General features: G+C 33.1%; 1 protein-coding gene and 1 pseudogene across 12 annotated transcripts in view; one reads left to right on the forward strand and one right to left on the reverse strand.

Annotated features, from left to right (window-relative positions):
• KCNC2 (potassium voltage-gated channel subfamily C member 2) overlaps positions 1-13,800 on the reverse strand; it is a gene marked incomplete at both ends in the record, with an annotated part of 194,272 nt that overhangs the window by 104,055 nt on the left and 76,417 nt on the right. The window lies entirely within an intron of this gene.
• On the forward strand, positions 11,289-11,744 carry LOC308658371 (protein tyrosine phosphatase type IVA 1-like; annotated as a pseudogene). The gene is made up of 2 exons: positions 11,289-11,559; positions 11,633-11,744. The product of its transcript is annotated as a protein tyrosine phosphatase type IVA 1-like (transcript).

The raw sequence follows: 13,800 nt of genomic DNA on the forward strand, positions 1-13,800 counted from the left end.
TGAGGAGGCAGGTGAAATGAAAAAACGTAACATTTTAAAAAATGATGTAGTTGAGCATCTACATGGAAGACAAATGCAACAAGAGGAGGATTGAGCCCATCAAAAGAAATCGCAAGGGGAGATTTTTACCTCACATCTCAATGTAATTTTTCAAATAAGTTCTCATTATGGAACTGATAATGGAATCCTCTTCTCATATATAAGTAAAATATTAAAGATTTATACATGGTTTCTACATATAAAGGAACAAAGTCTATAGCCTTCTCTCCAAACTAAGAAAGAAAAACAAGCCAAAACCATTAATCAAGGTCACAATGATGAATACATTTTAGTATGAAAGTGGTATACAGATGAAAACATCTAGTAATAAAATAGGGTGTCTCAGTTTCAAATGTAATATTATAGAAAATTCTTATTACAGACTATCTCTTAAATCTATTTTCTACTATTTTTATAATGGATTCCCTTTTCTTGTTATAATATCTTACATCTGGAAATATTAACATTACAGATTTTAAAATGAGCATAAAATGATAAATAAAAATATTCCACAATCACAAAATTAACCAATGAAGAAAAATAACTCAAAATTAGCCAAAAAAGAGTAGTAAGTCAATTTGTGTTTAATTCTCTATGGTCTAGAAATCTACTCATTTGAAGGTAGAAATATATTCAACATAAAATTATGTGTAGATGAATGTCTAAACAAGCCTTTTCTCTGCAGAAAACTGTGATGAAAGCTGTGTAAGGTTGAGAAGTTAAATTCTCACCAGCCAGCTTCATAGCTGGTGTGCAGGAAGAAAGCATGAAGTGTACATTTATCGTATGTGGACCTCTCAAGGTTTCTCATTATTCCATGATTCCAACACCTAACTTATAAATGAATTAAAACTTTAAGTCAACAAATACCCCCACTAAATAAATGTTCAAAACAACTGAGTATTTGGAGTACAAAAGTAATCTGTCCTTTTAAGTTCAAGCACTTACTCAAAGAAGGGACACAAAGAAAGCATAATTTGTTACAAAGACAGCAGATCACATTCTCACCTTAGGAGTCGCAGATTTTTACATTTATTCAAGCCATACTCAAACTTCTTTGTTCAAGAGATCAAAAGAAAATCATACCTGGAGTTTTGTAATTCAAATCCTACAAGAGGAAATAATAAGCATTCAAGCCTCAGAAGGGTTTTTATTCACTGAGAAGTTAAGGTCTAACTTCATTAATTTCATTTGGAAGGCATGAGGAGATGCATAGTATCAGATACTGATGAGTGGAGAGACCCATTCTCTACTGATGTATGCTTTTTTTCCAGTTTTCTCCAAAGAAGATACAATTAGCCTTTCACCTGCTAATCAGATGCATGACTTCATGCCTCTCAACATTTTGATTGATATTGATTAATGAGACTAAGTTTAGGTTGTTACCAAATATGAAAATATTCATTGACTTTTACAAGCCAAGAAGGTGGTTGGATAACCTGTTAAAGCATAGTTCATACTGAGTTTACCAAGGTGCCAACTTGAAACTCCTATAGGCTAGTTATAACTTACTTACTCTGTCCAGTAGTAATGTGCTTCACCCCCAACTCCCATCAAGCTACTATGTCATAAAGGGGTCCTGAGTTTCAAATGCAAGTGAATGAATACAAACAAGCAGATCCTACTGTGGAATGGACTTCTCTTCAAGCACACTACACAGCCAGGAGCCAGGGCACCAACACGTGATGGAAGATTTGTCCCTCAGCCAATCAGATTGACTATGATTGCCAAGTTAGCCTGGGAAATAAATCAGGCAAATACCCAGGGTTTTGTTTTGTTGTGTTTCAATGGAGGAAGTGACTAATACTGAGCTTATCCTTCCCTACATTTAGTTTATCAAGGGCTAAGTATTAAAAATGTGTTCTTTCATTGGTTTTTATAATTTTTTTCTCACTCTCATACATTCTCATTTCCTTAAAGTCAGGGCTGTGCATATATACTCATTTGATTTTCATTCCACATGCTCGGCACACAAGAAGTATTCCATTTCACAACCAGAAATAGATGAAAGTGAGAGGGGAAAGCAGAAAAAGAACTAGGGGGAGAAATAAAACGATTTTCATCTCTTCCATGATGTGAATATCATGCAGGAAAATGATGGAAAGTGTGTTCTAGAGAGGGAGTGCTCCAAATGGCCATGGTAATCAGTACACCAACAAAATATCCATGAGATGATATGATGCCCAGGACCTTGCTGTACCTTAATATATTTTAGAAGGATGATAAATTTAGGACATATAGGTAATTTATGTATTTGCTTGACTGGATAAATATACAGAAATATATGCAGGCATAAATCTCATACACATTGTGCCAAAATCTTAGGTCTATACAACTATTTAAATTTTATGTAACACCATGATATGCCAGTAGCCTTAATCCAATCTATGAAATAGATCTTTTTTATCTTTATCCTTTATGATCACCTGTCATGTTTTAAACATGGGAGGAATATCCTAATTATGAAATGCTATTCCAAAATAGGTCCTATACACTATTCTAAATTCATGCATGTGTGTGCATGTGTGTGTGTATAAAATCACTAATCACAACACATTTTGAGTCTTAGTTGATATGACTTTATGAAGAGGCACTACATACATATTTCTTTCAAGTCATAAGCCTCAATTATGTCGATCTCCTCTATGTTTCTTTAATACTCTCAATGGCAGCCATATAACTATATATCAATCGTGCATTCACTTATTGTTCTTTTCAACTAGTCCATGAACTTTTGAGAATTATTTCTGTTTATCTATCTCACTGCAGGATCTAACCTCGACTAACACAACAAAGATCAACAATAACTCTGTAAAATAAATGAGTGAATGATGAAACTAAATAATCAAAAAGGAAAGACAGTGGAATGAATCTGTCACAACTTCCCTATGTACACATATGAATACACCACAGTGAATCTCATCATTCTGTGAATCCTCAAAAAAAATGATTTTTAAAAAAACTTCCTACTTTGTGCTCACACCAGCATTAGGAAATGGAAGGATTATAAAGATGAATGATATCTAAGTTATACTCTTAATGTAGTTACAGAAAATATTATAATATAGAAAGTGAGGGACACATCAAAAAGAATCTTGTGTAGGAATGTGGTTAAGAATTAATTCATTTTCACTGGTTTGGATGTTTAAAGCATGTGATCCATATTTGTAAAGGACAAAGTCTTTTCATCTCAGCTGGGTATCTTTACTTTTTGAATCATAAAGCATTGTCTTATCATATGAAGGATCTCCTCATAGTAAAAACCAGTGTATATGCTGAATATAGTAAAATTAGGAAGAAAAACAAGATAAGGAAGAGCAGATTTAATCTTTCCTTTAGCTCACATCAGCTCACTGGCAATACTGAATGACCAACATCTGCCATTCACAGACAAATCAGTCCCATCTGTTATGCCTCCTGAATTACTGCTATTTGGATGCTCCAATGTGATCATATAAAATACCCTTCAGGACATAACTAGAATAAACATATGTGGAGAAAAGGCTTAAGGCCTGGGAGCAGTTATGGCACTTTATGTATTATCCACCAAAATGAGCAAGACTATATAATTACAAATTATCATACATGACAGAAAAAGTCAGCTAAATCGCCTCAAATAAATACAAAATGACTCATTGCATGAAGAAGGAAACATTTTACAGGAAAGAGGACTACAGATTTATTGATATCTTGATATAATTGGGGGCATTCAAATTTTTTCCCAGAAATAAAAAAGATGAACTTAATCATAATTTATTATATATTTTCCCAAAGTATACTTTATTCATGCTATTATTAGCAAAAGTATGCTTTTAAAAATCGTTGGATTATCAGAAATACTTTTTTTAATGCTAAAGGACTACTTAAAGCAGTAGTACATAGTTGTGGTTGCAGTGGGTAGAAATGTTCCCCAAATAACATCTCCGGACTTATAACCTTACATATTCCCTTCCTTGGTAAAAGGTATTCTGCAAATGTAATTAAGGTTATAGGGCTTAAAACAGGGAGATTATCTTGGATTATATGGATAGATCCAATCTGATCTTATGAGCTCTTAAAAGCAGAAAACTTTAGCTAAAGGCAGAGACGGCCAGAAAGAAAAGTTAGAGAGTTCAAAGCCTGAAAGAATAATTTATGCTATCATTGCTGGAATTAGACTCCCTGAAAGGGGAGTCAGACAGACTCTAGGTGCAGAAACAGTACTCTCTTAAGCAGCAGACAATAAAACACAAGGGGAACTCTGTTCTGCAAAACAAGGAATGAATTCAACTAATATCTCAGTGAGCCTGGAGGTGATTCTTCCCCAAAGATAGAGCTCAACTATCTATCTTTGAGGTGACACTTTAATTTTGATCCTGGGAGAACTCGAACAAAGATTCCAATCTTTCTATAGCCAATCTCTGTATAGACTTCTGACCCATGAAACTATGAGGTAGTAAGTGGATATTATTTTAGCCACTAAGATCGTGACAATGGATTACAGAAGCAACAGAAAATTTATACAGAAGCCGCGTCTCTGAAATCAGACTTTCTGGGTTCAAATATCAGCCCCATCCCAGAGACATGATCTCAGAAAGATTACTCCTCTTACACAGGTTTCTTAAACTTTATAGCTGACTATAACTTCAGGAAAGTCATACCTCCACTTTAAGGCTCTGCATTTTCATTGGCAAAACTAAATTAACAAAAGCATATCTTCTTCATATATTTTTTGGGGGAATTGCTAAGTAAGCACCAACTACCACAAGCAAGGTGCTTAGTTAGCACAGTGCTTCATATATAAATATGTGATAAACAAAAAACAAATATTAATTATTTCTATTTAATATTGCATTTGTTGATGTATTTAACTGGATGGTACTTTTATCTGAAATGTACTTTGAAATGTATTAAAAATAAGTAGATTGATGGATTAAAAAGGTTAAATAGACACGTGACAGACAAAGTATGATATAATGTGAATGGTAGAATTGAAGTTATGGATGTGTGGATGTTTACTCTAAAACTGCTTTGTATAGCTCACAATTTTTAATATAAAAATTATATAAAATTGGAATAAAACAAAATTAATGAATGCCAGGGGCTGTGGTTATAGGAAAAAAATAACCTTATGTGGAAGTGAATCAGATAGTTGTTGTTGGCAACATTGCATTTTGAAATGAACCCTGGGTTCCAGCACTACCTCCTTCCCTCGCTTTTTCTATGCCCTTTTTCTGAGATGCTAAGAGAATTAAATTATATCAGGAATGTAAATTCTCAGTGTAGTATAAAAATATTACACAACTAATAATTCTTCACAAAGTGATACATTAGTATGTTTTAAAATAGATTCATTAAGTCCAATGAAATTATTTCACCAAACACATGAGAAAATGTAACATGAATTTCAGGACAGCTCCCCCACTAGTGTACATCCCCTCGATCTTCTGGTTGCTGAGCATTGCTTTCATTCCTTTCTCAATAATTGTCTCTCAAATTGACTTGTGTGTCCTCAGGTTGATTAATTCTTAAGTGAGTTTGCTTGGAATTTTCCAGCAAAATTACTATGAATTCTTGGTTACTAAAGAAAGGTAGTTACTAGAAAGATTGACTACCGATTTTACTAAATGTATTATGTACCTCATTTTTATCCAGAAACCAAAAATGTAATAGTTCTTTTTATTTTTAGTGCATTATATTTGTATAAAATAGTGGGGTTTACTTAGAAATATTCATAAACCCACACAACATAGTTTTCTCATTACAATCATCAGTATTTCCCCACTCCTGTCCTTTCTGCCCTCCCCCTAACCCTCTTCTCTAGTCTATTATTAGTTCTTTTGATAATTAGCTACTTGTAACCAAAGGTTTTAATGTAAGTTTATTATATACAGTTGGGTTAAGGATTCTGAAATTACAGGTATCTTAGCATGATACTAAATTCTTAAATCCAGACTACAGATGCAATTTCTATTGTTCAGCAGTTCTATTTCATATGAGTGTTCTCATATGCATAAAATGGAAATTCACTTTCAGATTTTATGAAATTCAATGTAATTTTTGAATTTACTTATTTAGAATGTAGAATTTATATCATATGCAACTGTATTAAATACTAATGATTGATGCTTGGAAAATATTCATAGGATTTAATAATCATATTCTGATTACAAAAAAAATTCAATCTATATGATTTCTATTTTGGGTACTACAATGAGTGATAAACAATAATGAGATTGTAAAAACAAGTAAAATAAAGATATGTAAGCACTGGATTTAATATGCATCTGGGCCCCACCAATAACCCTTAGAATAATATTGGGAAGACGTTGTTCTTATGTAAGTCAATTTTTAAAAAACCCTGTGTGTGCAGGTGTGTGTGTGTGTGTGTGTGTGTGTGTGTGTGTGTACTCCCCTCAGGTCCACTCAAGATACATGGGAAGGTTTACTTAAATTAGCATTTTTTAAATTCATCTATAATAAATTGCTAGCTCTCCTAGATGAATGCGAGAAGTGATATTTCTAGTGTTTATGTTGGAGTGGTTATGATTGATTATACACTATTTTCTTTAAAATATGCATTCTCACAGTCTGATAAAATATAAAGAAAAAAATTTAACCCAATGAACAATGTTTTTCATCATATTTAGAGAAGTATTGAGGAAACACATTGATTCAGTAAAGTTCAACTTGAACATAATTAGAAATAGACTATATACTACAAACTAAATGCAAAAAAGTAAAAATGTTTTAAATTTTCTCCTGAAAGCACAACTATATTGCACATTTACCACTGAACCATTAAGTCCATGGTCCATGTATCACTTGGACCATGAAGACCAAGTCAGTAATCATTCTATATGTAAAAAGATAACAGACATAAACTAAGTGAAGAAACTATATGTTGGCTCAACAGTATAACAACAAACAATAGGTAGAGAGAACAGGGGGAAAAACACAACTATAAGAAGGAACTGACTCCAGAAACTCTGTTGGCTAGCAAGTTGGGAAAAGTTTCATGGAATTAATATATTTACTTACATCTTCATTCTTCCATCATATTTTCACATGAAAAATAGCAAAACCAACATGGCTCAGATGTATTTGAAATTGAATTTAGTCTCTCTGCATATCAACTAGATGACATTCTAATTTATCTCTGTATAAGTTAGATGGCCCATTCAAACATTGATTAGTGAGGATCATTTAGTAAAGAAATGAGGTGTTTTTCATAGATGTATGAAGAAGATTAAGGAAACCAATGAGTGATGGTAAATAACCAAGGAGCATTCATGGTGGAAAGTGAATACCATCCCTAGGCCTATGAGACAAATGAGGGTGACAGTCACCAAGGAGAGCTGTAGCTCTTGAGATGCAGCCTTTGTTCAAGGACGATAGCCATTGCCAATTTAAGATCCAGTGAGGAAGAAGACAGAGGAGTCAGTACAGACACCCCTGGTCTCCTGGCACTTTTTCCAACTGCAGAATTCTGCTGGGATACAAAAAAATGTAGCCCATTATAGACCTTCTAGAATATAAGAAAATATAAGAAAAAGGAAGGTGGAAAGATGCTTGGAGAGACAAATAAAGACAAAAAAAAGACAAATGAAGATCTTTTCTATCATTCAATGTAATACATTCTTTTAGGGAGAAGACTGGCAAAAAAAAAAAAAAAAATTAAAACATGGCACTATGGGAACTCCATACCAGTCTCCGGCAGTGGCTGAGTCAGATGGCCGGATAATTCCCCTACAATTAACTGAACCAGGCCAGCCTTCCTCCAAGATAAAATATTGAAGTGGTCAAAGGGAACTGTTACCCATCTGAGGGGAAAGCATTCAGATTTTTTACCATTGAGAGTGATGTTAGGGTTTTTTCACTCACCCTAGCTTGTTAGGAACTTGTATTATAGAGTCATAATTCCCTCCCTCCCTCTCTCCTTCCCTCCCTCCCTTCCTTACTTCTTTTCTTTTCTTTTCTTCTTTTCTTCCTCCCTTTCTTTCTCCTCTCTGGCTTACTCTGTGAATATTACATTGTTTTCCTTTGTTACTTTGTTAATACAATGAATCCGTCAATTACATTGGTTTCCATGCTAAACAAATCTAATTTGTATTTCTAGAATTAAACCCAATGATCAATATATATTATGCTTTTTATATATTGTTAAATTCTATTTGCTAATATGTAATAGTTATTTTCAAGTCTATGTTCATAAGTGATATTGATTTGTAGTTTTCATATCTTGTAAGAGCTCTGATTTCAAATCACAATAAAACCATACAATGAGTTAAGAAGCATTTCCACTTCTGCTTTTTGTAAGTTTTTGAAGAATGTTATTATTTCTTTGAAAATTGTTTGCTAGAATCTATCAGTGAAGGCATCTAGGCCAGAGATTTTCTTGGCAAGAAGATTTTAAGTCTAAATTCAATTTCTTTAATAAATTTGGGGATATTCACATTTTAAATTTATCTTTTATTTGTTCTAGTTAGTTCTAAATGACAGTAAAATGCACTTTTGGCAAATCATACATAAATGGTATACAATTTGTTCTAGTTAGTTCTAAATGACAGTAAAATGCACTTTTGGCAAATCATACATAAATGGTATACAATTTATCATTCTTCTAATTGTATGTGATGTAGTCACTTATGTACGGGGTAATAATGTCTGATTCATTCTGCTGTCCTTACCACCATACCACTTCCCCTCCCTTCACTCCCGTCTACCTAATCTAAAGTAAGTCTATTCTTCCCTAGCCCTATCCCTTATTGTGAATTAGTATCTGAATATCAGAGAAAACATTTGGCCTTTGGTTTTTTGTAATTGGCTTATTATCAGCTCCATCCATACTGGCAAATGTCATCATTTCATTCTTCTTTAAGGCTGAGTAATATTCCTTTGTATATATATAATACATTTTCATTATACATTCATCTGCTAAAGGACACCTAAGTTGATTCCATAGTATAGATGTTGTGAGTTGAGCTACTATAAACATTCACGTGGCTGTGTCACTCTAGTATGCTGATTTTAACTCTTTGGGGTATAAACTGAGGAATGAGATGGTTAGGTCAAATGGTGGTTCCATTCCAAGTTTTCTGAGGAATCCCCATAACATTTAAATGGGCTCAATTCTTAACACCACAAAAGAAAAAAAAAGTGAAAATGGGTTTGGAAAATGAAATTTGTAAGGCAGAAATCATAAACACCATTCAAGGAATTATGTCTACTATATTTTTTAGCTTTAGTTTTTTTTTTTAAGAAAGGGACATAATTAATTATATAACTGTAACTAAATTAAACTACACAATTTATTTATATAACTTTATGTAACTATAGATTATAATTATTATTTTACATAATTATATAATTTATATAATACTTATGTAATTATTAAATTAAATTATATAACTACATAATTTTAAAAATCACCATGTAGCAATGAAAGATAATTTAAAAAGAAAATGATGAGAGGCAGAAACAGGAGGAAAATTATTGAAATGGTGAAGAACTGCATTTAAAAACAACTCTAGAAAGAGCTTCACTCTGCTGGGTATTCCACTGAATTTGAAAAACAACATGAAGGAGTTGTCGATGATGCTGGATTTTGTAGCTTAAGAATATAGATGATGATTTTTTCAAGCATAACAGTAAGAAAAGCATAAAGAAGAGGAATTTTTATGGAGAAAGAAACTAAATATATCACATTAGGGTAAGGTAAGGTGGCTATATGACATCCAACTAAACATATTATGATCCCAAAATATTTATCTTTGACATTCACAGCCACTATATTTTATTTGGTAATCCTACATTTACACAATAGAAAGAAGTTAAAATTTGGCAATCCATTGATTTTTCATTCCTTCTAAACTTATCTAAGTCATCATCCACATGTAACTTTCGTGTCATAATAATTGCCCAGTTGTTGGCTCTCCTGTTTGAACTGAAGCACAATTTAATTCTGGATCCATCAAAAATCTTCCTTGAAACTAGTGCAGATCTACTTCTTTCATCTCTCTTGAGTCCCTTTGTGAAGTTCAGGCAGAAGAGTCAGGATGCTTGCAGAGAATGTTAACATCTTTGAAGAAAAAAAATTAAAAAGTGACTTTTACTTGAGTAGATACTTACACAAAAGTTAACATAGAATTTTAAAATAAGCCCTTCTTTTCCCCTCTTGTTAGTGGGAAAACTACATTTTCACTGAAATTCTGGATAAAAATAAAATAAAGACTATATGATAGAGGATGAATAATACCTCAAACTGCAAGATTTCACTGTAAGTTAAGACCTGCTTCAGAATTAGCTTCCTGATCCTGATCTATACTTTTGTCTCTTATCAAAGGGAAGTGCGTTCAAATTATACTGAAACCAGAGTACAAAAACCTTTTCCTGACTTATCAACCATTCATTTCTTGTTGCAAAGCTCCTTTAAAGATTTTTCAACATGTCTAAAGCCCATGGAGACATCCATCCACAAATCATGACCTTTTAAACAAATAATGAGAATTTCAGTAGCACTGCATTCATAATATCCAAGAGTGAAATTTTTGTTTTTCTATTTTACTAGCTTTTATTCTTCCAAGTTCTTCAACTACCTAACAAAACAAGCATTTTCTTCAAAGTTATAAATGACTTCCTGACTTTATCCATTAAGAAAAGAAGTAGATTTAGATTTATTTTCAGTAATAACACTTATTAAATTAATATTTTCTTTTTTAAAGACTATATAAGAGGTGCGCCTGCTGCCACCTGCATTGCCACCGCTTTGGGATTGATTAGGCCACAATCTTCAATGAGTAAACATATTCCTCAGTTCTGTTGTGTTCTTGGTCACACATTTATGCAGTTTCTGAAGGGCAGTGGAGATTACAGACATAGCATGACCTCTTTGCAGACAAGTGAACTGTAGAAATTTGAAATTGATTACTACTCCACCAAGAGGCCCCCATAAGAGTGGTTAACCTGGACACAGACCTATTGAATTGAAAATCCACTGAGCATTTTACAAGAGTTCTGACCTGGATGGGGTAAACCTCAGTGCACTTCCTTTCTATTGCCTCAGTATTACTGGATTAAAGAATTGCTGCTTCTTGTTAGGAGGCTCACTTCATTTCCCATTACTCCCAACTTCATACCCGAAGCACTGAGAATATCAAGTGGAGTATACTGAAGTAAACTTCAGTTACTTTGCATCATTTCTGTATTCAGGTTTTTAAATTCTTTTATAACCCTATTGAGTGTTTTTTAACTAAATTAACGTGGCTCGAATGAACCACCCTGCTTCTGTGGAAGTTATGTACAAGAACATGAGATTTCTTATTACACATAATCCAACCAAAGCAACCTTGTGAAGCAACCTGTGACACTACTCTTGTGGAGAAAGAAGGCATCCGTGTTCCTGATTGGCCTTTTGATGATGGTGCACCACCATCCAACGAAATTGTCCATAACTGGTTAAATCTTGTAAAAATTAAGTATCGCGAAGAACCTGGTTGTTGTATTGTTGTTCATTGTGTTACAGGCCTTGGGAAAGCTCCAGTGCTTGTTGCCCTGGCATTGAGTTGAGGGAGGAATGTAATATAAAGATGCTGTACAATTCATAAGACAAAAGCGGTGTGGAACTTTTAACAGCAAGCAACTTTTGTATTTGGAGAAGTATTGTCCTAACATGCGGCTACGCTTTGGACTCCAATGGTCATAGAAACAACTGTTACATTCAATAAAACTCGGGCACCTGATGCTATTGCCTTAGAAGTGGAACTTAAGACAGTACCTAACTTGTAGTACATATCAGACAGCATGTTGGTGTGGTGAATAAGTCTGATGAAGCTTCCGTAGGAGTATTAGAAAGCAGTTTGACCAGGCCACAATCTTGACAGAATTTCAATCTCTATGTTTGGGTTATGATCAACTTGTTCAGACACTTAGCAAAAGATTCTTGCTGTTCACAATTTAAAATGTGCTTATCGTTTGTAACAGTTGACTTTTTTTTTCCCCTGAAATCACAGGGTACTGAGTTAATATCTTTAAATCCATTTCCATGCCCGAATCTTACATAAGAAACTTAAAAATATTAGGTAGGTGCCAAAATACCCAGCACAATACTTATATATTTTTAGTATCATACAAAACCAAAATTCCAGGAACTAAGAACACTCTAGACCTTATGTGATTTATCCCTTCAGTCATTTCAAACATTATAGGGCCTATATGATTATTTGCCTGCTCATTTTATATTTACATCTCCCACATTCATACATCAGATTTACTTTTACCAATTGGGGTTTTTTTGTTTTGTTTGTTTTGGATTTGGTTTGTTTGTTTAATTTTTACCAAGTCTTACAGCAATTATTTAATATCTTTCTATAAGTCTGATTTTTTGCTGTTATGGGAAACCACCATTTTGAAAAGCTAAGTTTTTACAGAAGCACATGTTTTTAAGTCTCCAGACCAAAAAAAAAAAAAAAAAAAAAAAAAAAAAAAAACCCTTACAGTTAATTTAATGTTTGCACCTTGAGGTGCAACTTAAGAGGGCAGTCCTGAAGAAAAGAAGGGGAGGGGGCTCTTAAATATTTTTAGTAAAAGGTTGCCTTTGTCTAGTGCAGAACCTGTAGAATATATGCTCTTTAATTTAGTAAATATTTTTTAAAAGGTAGAGATGCTCTGTTATTATAGCTAAAACACTTCTTAATTATAAAATTTCTAAAATTCTTGAAATTTTTTTCATAATTATCAGAAGTTGTTTACCAACTCTTTTTTTGTTGTTGTTGTTTGTTTGTTTGTTTGAAGTGTGATTTTTTTTCTTTTATTCCCAACCTCTTGGAAAAAAAAAGTGAGTTTCTGCTGACGAATTGAGCAGTTATCTAATATTTTATCTGCCTTTTGAGCTGTGTAACTTAATATTTGGATACTTGATAATTTTGTTTTATTACATAATTGATAAAATGGTGATGTGTATTAATGTTAGTTCAACCATATGTTTATACTCTCTGGGAATATGTGGTTATAGTTCTGTGGGATAAATAATTTGTCAGTGTTCAACAGCTTGTAAAAACTTAGTGCAAGAGCTTAAACATCTAAATAAATAATGAAATGCAAAAAAAAAAAGACTGTATAAGAGCTAACAATTTCAAATCAAGCAATCCAGACACATTTTATAGATAAGGAAAAGATTTTTATTCAACAGAAATCTTTTATATTTGAAAATATCTTGAAGATCTGACTACTAGATAAAGTACAAATTGAGAAATGTGTAACTGAAAAATATGTTAACTGAGTACTTGATAATGACTGAGTAGCGTTTGTATGGGTGATCTGTAAACTCATAGAGGCGCAGTGGCATTACTTCCCCATCAGTCAGGGCAGGTAAACATCCACTGAATTTCTAGTGATTTCCAGGAGTTGAAAATTTACAAGAATCCCTTAAAACCAACTCTAAAACTTACCCTAAGACTTGCAGGAAAACCTTCCTCGTACAACCATTCACATTTCTAATGTAGAATTCGATACCTTCCTTTAGTTTTCCTTCAGTTGAGATGACTAACTAAATACCTCTTCTTTCTTTATAAGAGTTTTTCATCAATTAAAGACCAGTTACCAAGGTCCACCTGTAAATTTAGTTAGCATTGAAGGCACTCTTTGAAAGTTAGACAGTGGGGGAAATTGTCCACAGAGAAAGGAAGTACATAAGACACAAAATAAAAGAAATGGATTCTGGTTCTGCTTCTAGATGAACTTAAAAATATTTTAATTTTTGGATAAGACAAAGATTTAATTCAT

This window comes from Spermophilus citellus (assembly GCF_964194105.1).
Source record: "Spermophilus citellus genome assembly, chromosome: 10".
NCBI lineage: Eukaryota > Metazoa > Chordata > Mammalia > Rodentia > Sciuridae > Spermophilus > Spermophilus citellus.